The sequence below is a fragment of the Melanostigma gelatinosum genome, assembly GCF_949748355.1.
Source record: "Melanostigma gelatinosum genome assembly, chromosome: 12".
Taxonomy (NCBI): domain Eukaryota; kingdom Metazoa; phylum Chordata; class Actinopteri; order Perciformes; family Zoarcidae; genus Melanostigma; species Melanostigma gelatinosum.
Window position 1 is genome coordinate 14234202 of NC_136645.1, and position 14312 is coordinate 14248513.

At 42.4% G+C, this 14312-nt stretch overlaps 1 long non-coding RNA gene across 1 annotated transcript; it reads left to right on the plus strand.

Annotated features, from left to right (window-relative positions):
• Positions 1 to 1002: 1002 nt before the first annotated feature.
• Positions 1003 to 2332, plus strand: LOC306785856. The gene is made up of 3 exons (XR_013772447.1): positions 1003 to 1269; positions 1434 to 1502; positions 2141 to 2332. It is a non-coding gene; the product is annotated as an uncharacterized lncRNA (long non-coding RNA).
• Positions 2333 to 14312: the final 11980 nt, after the last annotated feature.

Sequence of the window (14312 nt, forward strand, 5' to 3'; positions counted from 1 at the left end):
CAAATAATGAATGTCTGTTCAGGTTCACTGCTACTACCATGGGCACGTCGTGGGAGTAGAGGACTCCTCTGCCAGCGTGGGACTCTGCTCAGGAATAAAGTGAGTAATGTCAACTGTATTTTTCATTCTGTATGTATAATTCCAAAAACGTTTCTCAAAGTAGAGTGCCAAATTGAATGACATTGATCCCCATAACGATTTGAGACTGAAAGTCAGCCTCTGTGACTCATGACCAGTGTGTCCAATCCAAAGAGAGGATCAGTCCCGTCGCTCTGTGTCTGAAAACCTGTAACCTAAACAACAAAGGGCCATGCAAAGATGCCTTCTGTCTGCTATAGAAGACTATTAGTGTCAATGTCTGTAGAAGCTGGGAAGCATGATAAACAAAGGCAGGTCCAGCAGTTAAATGGAGATCTGTTTGAGAATAAGACATGCTGAAGAAAAAGTTTTCCTGTGTCCACTTGCAGGGGGTTTGTGCGTCTCCGGGACCAAATGTACCTTCTGGAACCTCTGGCCGGCGCCGAGGCGGGACAGCAGGGCGACAGACCGAGCTCCAGAGCTCACAGTGACGAGGGTCTCCATGCCGTTTACAACTACAAACACCTGAGGAGGAAGAGGAGCTCCTGTTCCCATGGAAACACAACTACTTTCTACGATCACGGAGCTCGTCCGTCTGGACTGTTCCAGCTCGGCAGCCTGGTAAAGACGCATACAGAAATACACCAGGGCTTGAAGCTTACAGCTGATACCCAATATTTTGTGCTGCATTTTTACATTTCATCATTTTATGAAAAAAACAAATACTACTCTGAACCATAACTCTGACAATTATCACAATACACCTTTCTTGTATCATAGTAGTTCTGTATCTGCATCAAATATAATAAAAAACAAACACTTTTTCTCTTGATAATTTATTAATTCACAAAAGTTTTTGTTGCAACTTCACTTCAATGTAACAATTTGAGACAAACAAAGGGAAAGAATAAAGGGAACATGATGGAAAATAAGACAAGGACAACAAGGAGGAGAGACATAATAGATCTGAATGCATTTGAAAATGATGACATAATCTTGCACATTTCAATAGACAAATTCATACTTTTGCATCATACTAATTCCTTATGATGTACATATATTGATCCTCCTATATTTAGTATTGTTGATATCTTTCACCTTTGTCTTATTCAGAAAAGCAGAGCCCAGACCAAAGACCGTACAGGAAAACCCAAGACAGTGGAGCTGGTTGTGGTGGTCGACCACACGGAGGTTTGATTCCCTATTTTCCTTTCTCTGCTTGAGCCAGTTATTGCAGATGCAGCCTATTAATGATAATGATCTGCACGATAGACATTTAGACAAGAAGTAGATTATCTTTTATATCTGACATGTTGTTGGTTGTATGACTAATTCAAACAATACTTTCTTTTTAGTATAAGAAGTTTGGCAGTAAGAAGACGATAGAGGCCAGAGCGCTTGAAATAGCAAACCACGTGGACAAGGTATGTTTGTTTCTCTGTTGTTTATCAGGTAAAACGATTCAACCTTATGATGTAAAAAAAAAAGCACTGATCTTAGAACAAAATAATCTGGGACAATAAAATAAGGGCATTCTAAAGTTCAAATGAGTTTCGAAGCGTAATGTTTTGTAATTTTATGCAAATTTCCCTTCTGGACTAATAAAGTATTCCATTTGTTTTCACCAGTAATTTAGTGTATTTTCTTTGGCGGCAGATACGACTTAACAAGGCAGCACAGCCACGTGTCGGGCACTTCATCAGACATAATTTTCACTGTGGATTAAATACAAGAAATCTGTCCTGATACTATCTGTTCTTTACTGACTGGAATATGACCAATCAAAGCAAGGACAAGTTCTCTCACTGTGAAAATCTAACTTTAACTGCGAATCTTCCCACCTAAACTGTTATGTTTCACACATATCTCCCGATCCTCTTTGCACACTCTGAAAGAGAAGAGTCCAGCATGAATGCATCATCAGACTGCACTAGGCCCAGTGGTTTCCTGTGACAGCATTATCAATGATTGGTTCTGTGATTTATAGCATTACTTGACAGTTCATTCAGTTTTGGGTTCATTTCCACTCTTCAGTGTGTGCTTGCATGCTGCTCTGTTTCAGCTGTATCGCCCCGTGGGTGTTCGCGTGATGCTGGTCGGTCTGGATATCTGGTCGTACAAAGATCAGGTGGAGGTCAGCACTAACCCTGAGCTCACCCTCAGTCGCTTCCTCGAGTGGCGTCAGCGGAGCCTGCTGCCGAGGACCAAACACGACAACGCACAGTTCATCACGTAAGACGCAGCTGTTTCCAACTCGCCACTAAAAAGACAATGCCAAGATGGTGTGTTAAATTGTTCCTCTTCCTCACTCAGAGGTGTGGATTTCGAGGGTTCCACTGTCGGCTTAGCCAACACCAATGCAATGTTTTCTGTTTAGGTTGTAATCGTCGCGGAATAACGACGTCATCTAATGTGTTTTTTGGCGGTTGTCAAAAACTAACAAAACGGTGCGTTGTCGCCACCAACTGGCCAGATTCAACATCCACACCAGGATGTTAGTTAATGAGCAAATGTAGTTAAATTTCTTTGGTATTTATACACAAGTTACAAAATAAACTTGACCACAGAAGGTATTACATGACATTAGCTATGTGTGGAAATTGTACATCCTTAAAATAGTTTTAAATTAATTGAATTATATATGTAGGCTGCTGATATGAAATGTGATTTTTCCAATGTGCAACAAACATTTAATTGTCAGTTGTTAACTCTACTGTAGCATACAATTACCTTTCCTCTCACAGGTAGCGGACAGCAAAAACATTTACAACTCAGTCTATTTATTTTGTCTTACGATGGCAACTCACATTAGTATTGCCTGCAAAAAAAGTCACTCAGGAATATGTTTCAATTGAAATGGAGTTCTGTAGGTATAGTTTGCTAGATGCAGTAAATAACACATCAGGACATCTTATTATAGTCTCAGTATCATATAATATATATATATATATCATATAATAATATATATCATATAATAATATATATCGTATAATAATATATATATCGTATAATAATATTCACTTTAATATACAACACACACACACACATATATATAATGATGTATTTATAACTATATATCATGTCTTAGCAGGTGCTTCATGTCTCTCACTCCCTAACTGTCCGTGCTGGATCCGTCCCCGTTGTTTTAAAAAGCTAAATAAGTTATTAGCATGACGTCGTCCAGCTAGCCAAACCTGTCTGGTGTTCAGCTGGAGAAGCTTCGCATGTACTGCTTCCCTTTCCTGCTAGTCTGCTGTCTGATTGTGCAGTTTCTCCGCGAAAGTTCTCCTCTCAAACGGCTGGCGCTCGCATGTGGAGACTAATCCGGACGGAAACGCGCAGCTTGGGGCAGAATCCAGTTTATTTCGATTTGAAGTTGTAAATAACATTATTATTGTGTTTAAATGATAACTGTCATAAAGTCATGATGTTACACACTCCGGTCCAGAAGGTGGCGCCTTAAACATTGGTTTGTAGTCCGCAATTATAGTGAAAGAAGAAGAAGGAGGAGAAGAAGAAGAAGAAGAAGACGACGACTAATCTCCTGGTAGCCTATAACGTTAAAGCTATTGAAGTTAGCTTAGCATGTAGGTTTCGTGAAAATGTCGAGTAGAAAATGTCACGTAGAAATGTTGAGATCTTTAATCAACCAGCGACTAACTGCGGCTGATGAAGAGATATTTGGTATGTTTGAAAGAACGATAGCAGAGTACGAGGAGGAACTCTCTCGTTCAAAAGAGGCGAATAAGCGACAACGGGAACTTCTGGACGCTGTTCTCAACCCGGAAATCCGGATACAAAGAGCACGTAGGTTCACTTTATTTAACACTGTTCATGCTCCGGCTGATAACTTCTAATGTAGTTTGGAGTGAGACTCTGTTGCAGTTCGTAGTTTTCTTCTTCTCCTGATTTAATACCTGCAAACGTGTCGCTTTTCTGCGAAATAAGCCGTTTTGAATTAAAATATATCATCCACGTGAGTGTAGATCCGTGTAGTTTTTATTTTTTGGGGGGGTCAACTGGTCAGCCAGCGTTTCTCAGATTGGATTGAGACAGGGAGAAAATGTGATGTCGTGATCTTCGCAATAAAACATATTTGATGCGACGTGTCGAGTCTTGGCCAATCAGCGTTAAGATGTCTACACCGTCTTCATTTCCCTCCGTTAACGTTTAAGTTCCGTTACCGTTCAGACTTGTTTGGTTAAGTTAACGTCCACTGCATGCGGAACTTTGTCAACGGCTAACGCTCATCATTATCAAGATTTAGGAGGATAACGTGATGAAACATGAATCACCCTCCGTGTTCCGGTTCAGTCCACGCGGTCACTCATTAACGTTAAACCGGAACACCGGCGGTTCTGGTTGCAGTTTTTTTTTTGTTTAACTCAAAGTAGAATGAGGCGATTTCGTGGTGATAATAACTTGAAACATGAGGCCCAGATACTGATGAGATGAAGAGGATGTTGTGTGTGTAGCGCAGCTTGACGCAGGGCTGAGATGTGAGTGGAGCTGGGCCTGGATAAAGGTGGAGGTCTAAACAGACGTGAAGAGAGAGCAGTACAGCTTCCCGCTGTCAGTGTTTTAGATGCATTGATAAGGCAGGGTATGCTAACTGCAGCCTCTGCTCCAATGAGACGAAGTACAGCAACAAGGGCTCACGTGCCCTCTCATCACACTGTTCACTGTAATGACCACAGCCAGTGTACTTCCGGTCCCAACTGTCCCACGTGCAGTTGCTCCCAAAGGCCCTGAAGTAATGAGTGTTAAGGAGCCTGAACCTTCATGATTTCAATAATTGAACCGGATTGAATGCATATTAATTGTAAATAGAAGATAGGCCACAATTCTAACGGCTTGACAGTAACAGTGGAAGTTAATATTAAGCCATACAGTAACAGGGTTAAATGAAAACGAATCACTTAATTTTGTATAGGCGATGGTTCTCGCTACTGTAGAAATATGCTTGCGGTATTTACAGGCATTAAACGTATACGTATTGTGAGGAATTTAAGTTTTAAAGCGCTCCTAGCGATGTATATTATGTGTTTCAATATGTTTACTTATAGAAGGTTTCAACTAAAGGGAGAGTTACTGAATTTGTTGTGCACTGTGAGAGAAACCAGAGAATTTATGACACCGCCATAAAGTCAGAGAGAGGGGGATGTTGCTGAAGAGTTTCTGAGCACAGCCTTCAAGAAGGGGGGTGAATTGGTCAAGGAAGTGGCCGACTGAAGTCCGACGGGTTCAGCCAATCGCTGAGCTGATCGATGGGCTAAGGAATGTGTAATATGAGACATTTCAGAGACTTTGGAGGGACAAAGAAACTGTGAATCCCCGGAGATAATCAGACCTCATCTGGACCATGAGGCGGACACACCAGTCTGTCATGTGGTGTGGATGGGGCCTCTATTTCATGAAATATTACTGCTGATCGTGTAATTCAGTTTGTAACTGCATTTTCTTTTGTTAGTATATTAAATTCCTTTTGATTTAAACTTCAACCAGCTGATTCGGCCCTGCTTAATGATGGAAGAAAGAGAGCAGGGGGGGGGGGGGCTGCCTCTTCTCCTCTGCATGCTTCTTCTCCTCTGGAACAAGGAGGGGGGCTTTTTCCTTTACCTTTTGTTTGAGACATTTTGAACATAACAGTACTGTGTGTGTGTGTGTGTGTGTGTGTGTGTGTGCTCATTTGCAATAGTGTTGCGTGTGTCATAGAGCAAAGGTTTGAATCTCCGGGTGAGGCGCTCCCCGTACAAAGAGGGAGCTCTGACACGCAGGTGGTAGCTTAAAACTTATAACTAGTTGTGTTGTGAATCGGGTTAGTCGGTGGGATATTGTGCAGCAACCTGCAGGAACAGCACCTTCCCCATCCCTGAGACTCCAGGACTCCCACACACAATGTGGCCCAACCCTGGCTTGTGTGTGGGTGAAGATAATGCGTCCCTGTGCTGGACAAGTTCAAATAAAGTATAAAGATACAGGGCTCACAAAACACTGAGAGGAGAGATGCGTATACGGGCACCTCCTTCACCTCTTATGAGTTTGCAGGTATGCTGATTTGTTCTCTCAGCTTCTAGATGACAGGAAATATTTCAACTTAAAGTACAAGTTTGTTCTCTTTGATAACACCACATGGATTTGGCAGCTTAAAATGGTTCATGTGTTCATGGTCACATAAGTTGATTACATTATTGTATTATCTGGTGCTAGTGATACTCTGGAAGTGTATGTCCAGGAGACTATTTGCTCAATTCTAAAATGTCTTTGTAACCCCTCTGTGTGTGTTTACTGTTTTCCTGCAGACATCCAGCAGCTGTTGTTGGTTAAAGAAGAGGTTCCCTCTGAGCAGCAGGAGTGGAGCTCCAGTCTGGACCAGGAGGACCCAGAGCCCTCACACATTAAAGAAGAACAGGAGGAACTCTGCACCAGTCAGGAAGGAGAGCAGCTTCACGGTCTGGAGGAGGCTGATGTCAAGTTCTCATTCACTCCTGTGAAGAGTGAAGATGAAGAAGAGGAAGCTCAGTCCTCACAGCTTCATCAAAGACAAACTAAACAGATGAGAACAGAAGCTGATGGAGAAGACTGTGGAGGACCAGAACCAGACAGGAACTTGGATCCAGATAGACATCCAGAACCAGATACTGATGAGAAGACTGGAGAGTCTTCTGACACTGATGAGGGTGGTGATGGGAAGAAGACCAGAGAACCTCAGTCAGGTTTAAACTATGTGAAACCTGATGAAGTCCGTGTCAGTGATTCAAGATGTAGCGCTGGTGAAAAACATTTTAGATGCTCTGAGTGTGAGAAAACATTTGGCAAGAGTGGAACTCTGAAGATACACATGAGAACCCACACAGGAGAAAAGCCTTTCAGCTGCTCAGTCTGTAAGAAATCTTTTAACCAGAGTTCAACTTTACAGATACACATGAGAACCCACAGAGGAGAAAAACCTTTCAGCTGCTCAGTCTGTAAGAAATCTTTTAACGATCGTTCAACTTTACAGAGACACATGAGAACCCACACAGGAGAAAAGCCTTTCAGCTGCTCAGTCTGTAAGAAATCTTTTAACAGGCGTTCAAATTTACAGACACACATGAGAACCCACACAGGAGAAAAACCTTTCAGCTGCTCAGTCTGTAAGAAATCTTTTAACGATCGTTCAACTTTACAGAGACACATGAGAACCCACACAGGAGAAAATCCTTTCAGCTGCTCAGTCTGTAAGAAATCTTTTAACGGGCGTGGAACTTTACAGATACACATGAAAACCCACACAGGAGAAAAACCTTTCAGCTGCTCAGTCTGTAAGAAATCTTTTAACGAGCGTTCAACTTTACAGAGACACATGAGAACCCACACAGGAGAAAAACCTTTCAGCTGCTCAGTCTGTAAGAAATCTTTTAACGATCGTTCACATTTACAGAGACACATGAGAAACCACACAGGAGAAAAACCTTTCAGCTGCTCAGTCTGTAAGAAATCTTTTAACGAGCGTTCACATTTACAGAGACACATGAGAACCCACACAGGAGAAAAACCTTTCAGCTGATCAGTTTGCTGTAATAGATTTGTGTGCAACAGAGATCTGAAGGTACACATGAAAACCCACACAGGAAACAATCCCCTTTAGCTGTTCTGGTTGCAGTAAAGTTTCCGTTTGTGATAAAAGCTTTCAGCATGAGTCACCTCTGAAGTTACACATGATTAACTGCGGTTCAACTCCACTGATTTCAATTTAAAAATGTATTCACTGAATGAGCGCCAACTGTACAGTTTGAAATAGTTTTGATGGTTATATTGATTGATTTGATGGTAATGTCAGTTTAAGACGATGGTTTTACCTGCATCTGTGCACAGTATGTTGTATTCAAATGATTTTATCAATAAAAAGTAGAAGGTTTGTGTATTTCACTGGTTCGTACAGTTGTACATGGCACACTTTGTTCGTCAGCATTAAATCCATCAGTGACTGGAGTGTGACTCAATAGTTCTTTATCTTACTTGGCAGTTTGCACTCTTTGCTGCTGCCATTACTGGTATAGAATTGTCATCTTGTCTGACACAAACTCAAAAAGGATGAAAAGGTCCTGAGATAAAGCAATCTACACATTCTTTGGAGTCACAAACCAACAACATCCTGATCTCGATCTATAGTTCCTTCCAGTTGATCAACAGGCCGACACATTCCTGAATGTGTTCACAACTTGTCGATACTTTTTTAGATTGCCGGTGGCTTTTCTTGATCGTACCATCATCTTATCCTAATCGTTGTGCTCCCCAGGCCTCTTGTTCATGTGTATGAGCACTTTTACCAGCTCAACTTTAGGTAACCATGAAACAGGCCCCACCTTTGACTTTATCACACAGCTCCAACACAATATATCAGGATTGGTGCGGCAGCAAAGGGGTTGGACCTGATCACACCCGGCCCTCATACGTTGTGTTACATAATGCTGTTTGGAAAATACTAAATGCTAAAAATAGTGCGGAATGAAAGAAATCTATAGAGATTAAAACAACAAATAAAATGTCAGTGAATCAAAAGACATCAAGCTAAGTGATGCAGATCAATCAAAGAAAAACAACTCACTTTTTTACGAGGGAGAAGACAATAGCTCAATCATAGAGTTGGAAATATGTCTTTAACAGTAAATACACGCGTTTTATGTCACTCTCACACGGAGCCATCTAAAAAATACATATTACAGGGAGGAACTGAGACAGAGCTCCAGTATTCATCCCACTATGACTACGTCCTCCTCAGTGAACTCATAGAAGGGAACCTCCAGCTTTAGAGGAGCAGGTCCCTTTCTTATCCTTCCTGAAGCATCGTAGTGGGAGCCATGGCACGGACAGTAGTAGCCTCTGAAGTCTCCAGCGTTGGCGATGGGCACACAACCCAGATGGGTGCACACACCGAGGACGAAGATCCAGCGGGGGTTCATCACTCTATCCTTGTCATGCTGGGCTGTGGGCCTTTCTTTATGATATGAGACTGTACATCCTTTAAACGAGTCTGATACATTCTCCCATTTTACCAGTAGGTGGCAACAAATGCCACTAACGGGCTTTAGTGGGTCTCTGTCATCTGATATTGGGTACTGGGTGTTTTTTTTATATCAATAAGGAGAGTCCCATAATTGAATACAAGAAATCTGCCCTGTAAAATCTGTCTACATGAAGCTGTACGTGAGTATTACTCTAGTTTCCATTTGTCATAGAAATGTGTGTCTGTGTGGTGGTAAATACAAAAAGCAATGTCTCAGAGAGAAACACGTTCAAATAAACCTAAAGTCTCATAACAACGATTGAGGGGTAATTGAGTGGACAGCCCACTTTCTTTTTCAAGAAACTGCAAAATTGTGCACGTTTTCTAAACAAGGTTCATCAGAGCGTTTTAATCCCCGTGAAATCATGTGACTCAATCTATAGGCGGACTCAGCAACTCACGCTAATTTTGTAACAAAAAAAGGGGGGAGGGGGGGACACCGTGAAACTTTTTTACCGGCTCTGGTTGTGGCTCATGTGGTTTGTCAACCTCAAAAGGTAATTTTCAGGATATTGCACAACAAAGAGGGCGGAGTGCTGAAGAGCCTTTTTCCTTCAGACTGCCAAGCTCACAATGACAGAGTCCGTCCGGTAGAGCAACATGCCATGTTCTGGATCTTTTGTTTGGATTTTACTCTCCACATGGGGTACGACTTATCTTTTCTTCTTTCTTTTCCTTTCTTTTTCTTTCTTTCTTTTTATCTCATACAATATCCCCGATACTTGCAGGAATAATTGCCAAATAGTGATCCCTCAGAGGCTGAGAGATCCATCTCTCATTAATGATGCAGCTACACATCAGGTAACACACTCTACTCTTCAATTCGGATAGTTATTTAACTTTGGGTAGATGTTTTGTTGAACACGGTGGATGTTTTGCGAAATCGTGATGTCTCTACCGGCAAAGCCTTGGTTAAATCAGGCATATGACTCTGAGGCTCTTATAAGATTGCACCTGTCACACAGACATGTTTCTGTTGTCAGACACACACACACACGAGAGTAGGATGGTCTCACAGACTCACACACACCCATGCTTGCTTCTCGGTTCACGCCGAGGGCAAAAAAGGGCCAGAAGTTCAAGCAGAGGGCGAAGGCGGGGGCCCCACCATGTCGGCCGGAGATAAAAGAGGCACTTAAACAGGTGTCGGACATTAGGGTAGTAGAGACTTCAAAGACAAAGTCACAAGACCGAGTCAGCAGTTCTAGGAAGTTGGTAGGGCGTTAAGGTCATTAGTTAGGCCCCGGGGTACATATAAATAAACATACCCTTGACAGTAAGGTCACTAAAAATGCTGACGGGTACATATAAAGACAAAAGCATACCCGGGTTTCAAAGATCACGCTGGAGTAAGGGTTTTTGTGTAATCAATCAAGTAATGTTTGAAATTCTGTTTGAAGATATGTTTGATGTGATGTTTAAAAATCCGTAAGAAGTCAGAGATCTGAGCCCCGGACGAGTATAAATAGGGGCAGTTTGAAACAGCAGGGGAGTTGTGCGGAGGCGTGTGAGCAGTCGTGTGAGGAGTCTCGAACAAGAAGCAATGACACCCGGACGAGGCCCGCTTGCGTATTAAAAGAGCTTTATAACGGTTTGGGCTCTAAAGCAGGGTCCTATCAATTTCGAAAGGGTTAAGGAACAATGTACATTAAAAGAAAAAGTTAATACTTTTATAAGACCGACTGCTAGTCTGAGCGACCGAATTACACTATCAAGGTGAGTTACTGTGGGTCGATTCAGACGGGACAGCAAGCAAGCCATCGACCTGGTCTGTGTCGGCAATTGAAGAATATTTTAGTGCAAACTTAAATTCCGGTAAAAGTCACTCTTAAAGTAGAGCAGTGCACGAGGCAAAAACAGGTACTGAGAATTCGGGAACCCTTCCTCCCGAATATCTCCCGTAGGGCCAGGTGTGAAAATCATATAGGGAATGAATTAAAAAGCGTGTCCCCTCCTTCAAGCCAAATCTTAAGGCACCAGGGGTACACACAGGGAGGGGCCGACTCCTCCGGGCACGAGTCACGTGGAGTCGTGGTCCCTCTGGTGGATCGCAAGGGTTGATCTATCGCCAGCAGAAACTCCTGCCTTCTGCGCATCAATGTTGGCACGGAGCTAAATCTACTCAAACTTTTGTGCGTTTCACACGACAGGCCTCCTATTTGCTTATTACTAATTATTTCCAGATAAATTGCATACATTTACAGAAGGAATCTAGTTTTAATAACTCAAATAGAAATAATAAAAAAAAAAAATTGAATTAATTAATTTTTCAATTTTTTTTTATTATCAAATAAAATAATTAAAAATCGTGAGGGGTCACCCCCCATATTCACGTAACATGGCGCCCGAACAGGGACTCGGAGGGATTAGGTCCTAGAAACACTAGAACGTGTAATATAGGAAGAACAGAGGTTCCCTCTCGGGTTAAATTACAAAAATCCTCCCGAGGATATAAAGAAAAAGTGATGCATCCAACCAGCGAAATCAAGCTGAGGTGATATATTGAACTCTGCCAGAAGCAGTAAAATTCGACAATCCTCGACCGACGTTCGTAACACTCGTCCGTCAGTACCGGCAGTCAAGGAAAAGATTTTATCGTTCTGCTCTCTCTATTAGGAATCGGTACCGTGGATCGAGGCAGTCAATAAATCCTCTAAAAAACTTGACCATCCTTCTCACAGGAGAAGGAGTCGTTCAGTTAAAATGGGACAAGAAGACAGATCCTTAGAGTTAAAAACTTAGAACCAGGTAGAGAGGAAACCCTTGAATTAAAAGCACTTCACGGGAGGGCATTTAAGTGATTTAGTGGACAGAAATATTGATCGCTGCGCATAGGTTTAAAGGATACCTAGCTTGTTGACATAGAGGCCCGGCGAGAAGCATACGATTTGAAATAAAAGAGCATAGCTTCCTCCCCCGTCTAAAAACAGGGAGTCCAGAATAGCACACCGCTGTAACACAGAGAAAGTCTAGTTGAGCTGATCACTCAATGCAATTAACGACTCAGGCACTGAAGAGACGAAAAAGGGCAAAATCCTTCCCTAGACAATATATTGGAAGATTATATCACAGTTATATAATAGAAGGGTCAATGTATTGTTCATAATAATATTACAGTTATATTATTGCAGGGCTTGATGGTATTATCAGTATATGATTCTAGTATTTAGCAGAGACCTGAGAGAATGAGGCTCTGAAACACCAACACGTGTGGAACAGGGGAACTGATTGAATTTCTCTCATGATAGAATCAAAGTAGTGTAGGATATTATCACAGTGGTATCGCTGCACCTTTGATTTTATTGCTGTTATATATTAATATAATAGTATTTCGAAAATGGAGGAGGAGGGAACTGAATGGGGTTCCGATATTGAAGACACTCCTCACGGGGTGTATCTTCCCCTCACTTTGAGCAACCGCGGAGGAAATTATGTCCAGATCCCCGTAAATACGCTGATACCGGTAGTTATTGCGGAGATTTAAGGAGAGCCACGGAGCCCAGTGCTCCCCCACCATATAATCAGGAAGGCACAGACATTCTATTGTATCCGACGAGTAATGAAACGAGTACTTGGCCAGAAATTTACCCAACGAAAACTCAGAGGGCTGACGGGCGGAGTAGACCCGCCTGACAGTACTTAATGCCCAAATAGATAGATAGATATAAACTTGGATCATCCCCAGGGGGGAATTCGTTTGTAGCAGCAGCAATTTACAGAGTAAAATATAACGTATGGAATGCACAGTATATACCATGAATACAAGATATCGGTTTAGAACATCTGTGTTTAAAACACTAAAAACGATGTATAAATTCGCTGTGTGAAATAAGGGAACAGATTTCGTTTCTCTCAGGTTAAAATCTGAATAGTGTGGGGTAGTATTACAGTGTTGATTTTAGTTAATATTTATTGGTGAAAAATTTAAAAAGCCCCCCTCCTTGCTCCGAGCAGAGGGACCAGGCAGAGGAGAGGAGGCAGCTCCTCCCCCTCTCCTTTTTGTTCAGAGGAGAGGAAGCGGGCGGGGGAGAGTAGGCAGCCCCCTCCGCTCTCCTTCTTCCATAAGGAATGATTAAAAAAAGGAAAAAACCCGTAGAAGAAATAGTAGCAAACAATATGTACTCCATTACAAAGGTTTTGTTCTTCGAGGCAAAGTATGTCGCTGGTTAAGTTCCTGTGAAAATCTAACGGAAGTATTCGGTCCTGCGTCATCAGCTGTGGCTGCTCTGGTCGCTGCCTCTGGTTGACGTGGGCGGGCTCTTGTGAACTCATGACAATGTCACAGGTAACAGCTATTTTGGAAGGTGTCTTAACTGCAAAGTAAGAAAAAGCAGGGACTCGAGAGAGATTAGGCCCTAAAAGACTAGAGGTGTAAAATAGGGGATCAGATTGTGTTTCTCTCAGGTTAAAGTCAAAATAGTCAAAAACGGCCCCTCCTTGCTCAGAGGAGAGGGAGCGAGCAGGGGAGGAGGGGCAGCCCCCCCCCTCCCCTTGCTTTCCTTCTTTCAAGGCAGCTCAGAATGAGCTAGAATAATGGAAGCAAAGAGACTTCACTAAGGAAAAGAGCGAACCGCTCGCCCACGACAAGTGGACTAAATGGCCCAAGCCAGTCTGAAAATGGCTGAACCGTCCCCTATCTTTCCTCCAGGGTGGAGAGGGAATGATGCACTCACTGAGGTCCTCCTTGAATAAGCCTCTCAAATAGGGACCAATGTGCATGAGGGATTACGACATGAGGGACACGACAAGGTCAATAGGTTTTTTGAAACAAAATCGAGTTCCTCTTCCTAACCTTAGAACACATCCAACACAAAGTGAAGTCACGGGGTCAACAGTGAACGATGGTTGATGGCTTCAAGACAGCTACGCCAGGAAAAAAGAAAAAGAAAAAAGGCAAGCCAGTATCCCATCAAGCATGGGCCTCATATTGACTTCTGTGACCTCACACTTTACATTCCACAAGCCGTCTGGATCATCAGCTGCTCAGGGGACAAGATTTGGCCTAGAATGAGCCTGGACAGCCATCTATTGGCATTCAGGTGAACTCCAAAATCACCTTACACTTGAACTATATAGGAGCGGCTCTGTTTCTTTTCCGAGTTTCTCTAAATATAGTTAGGGTCTTTAATCCTTTAAAAGTATATCATTTTTTGTTTGTTACTTTACCAGTTCCATTCTTATCAGC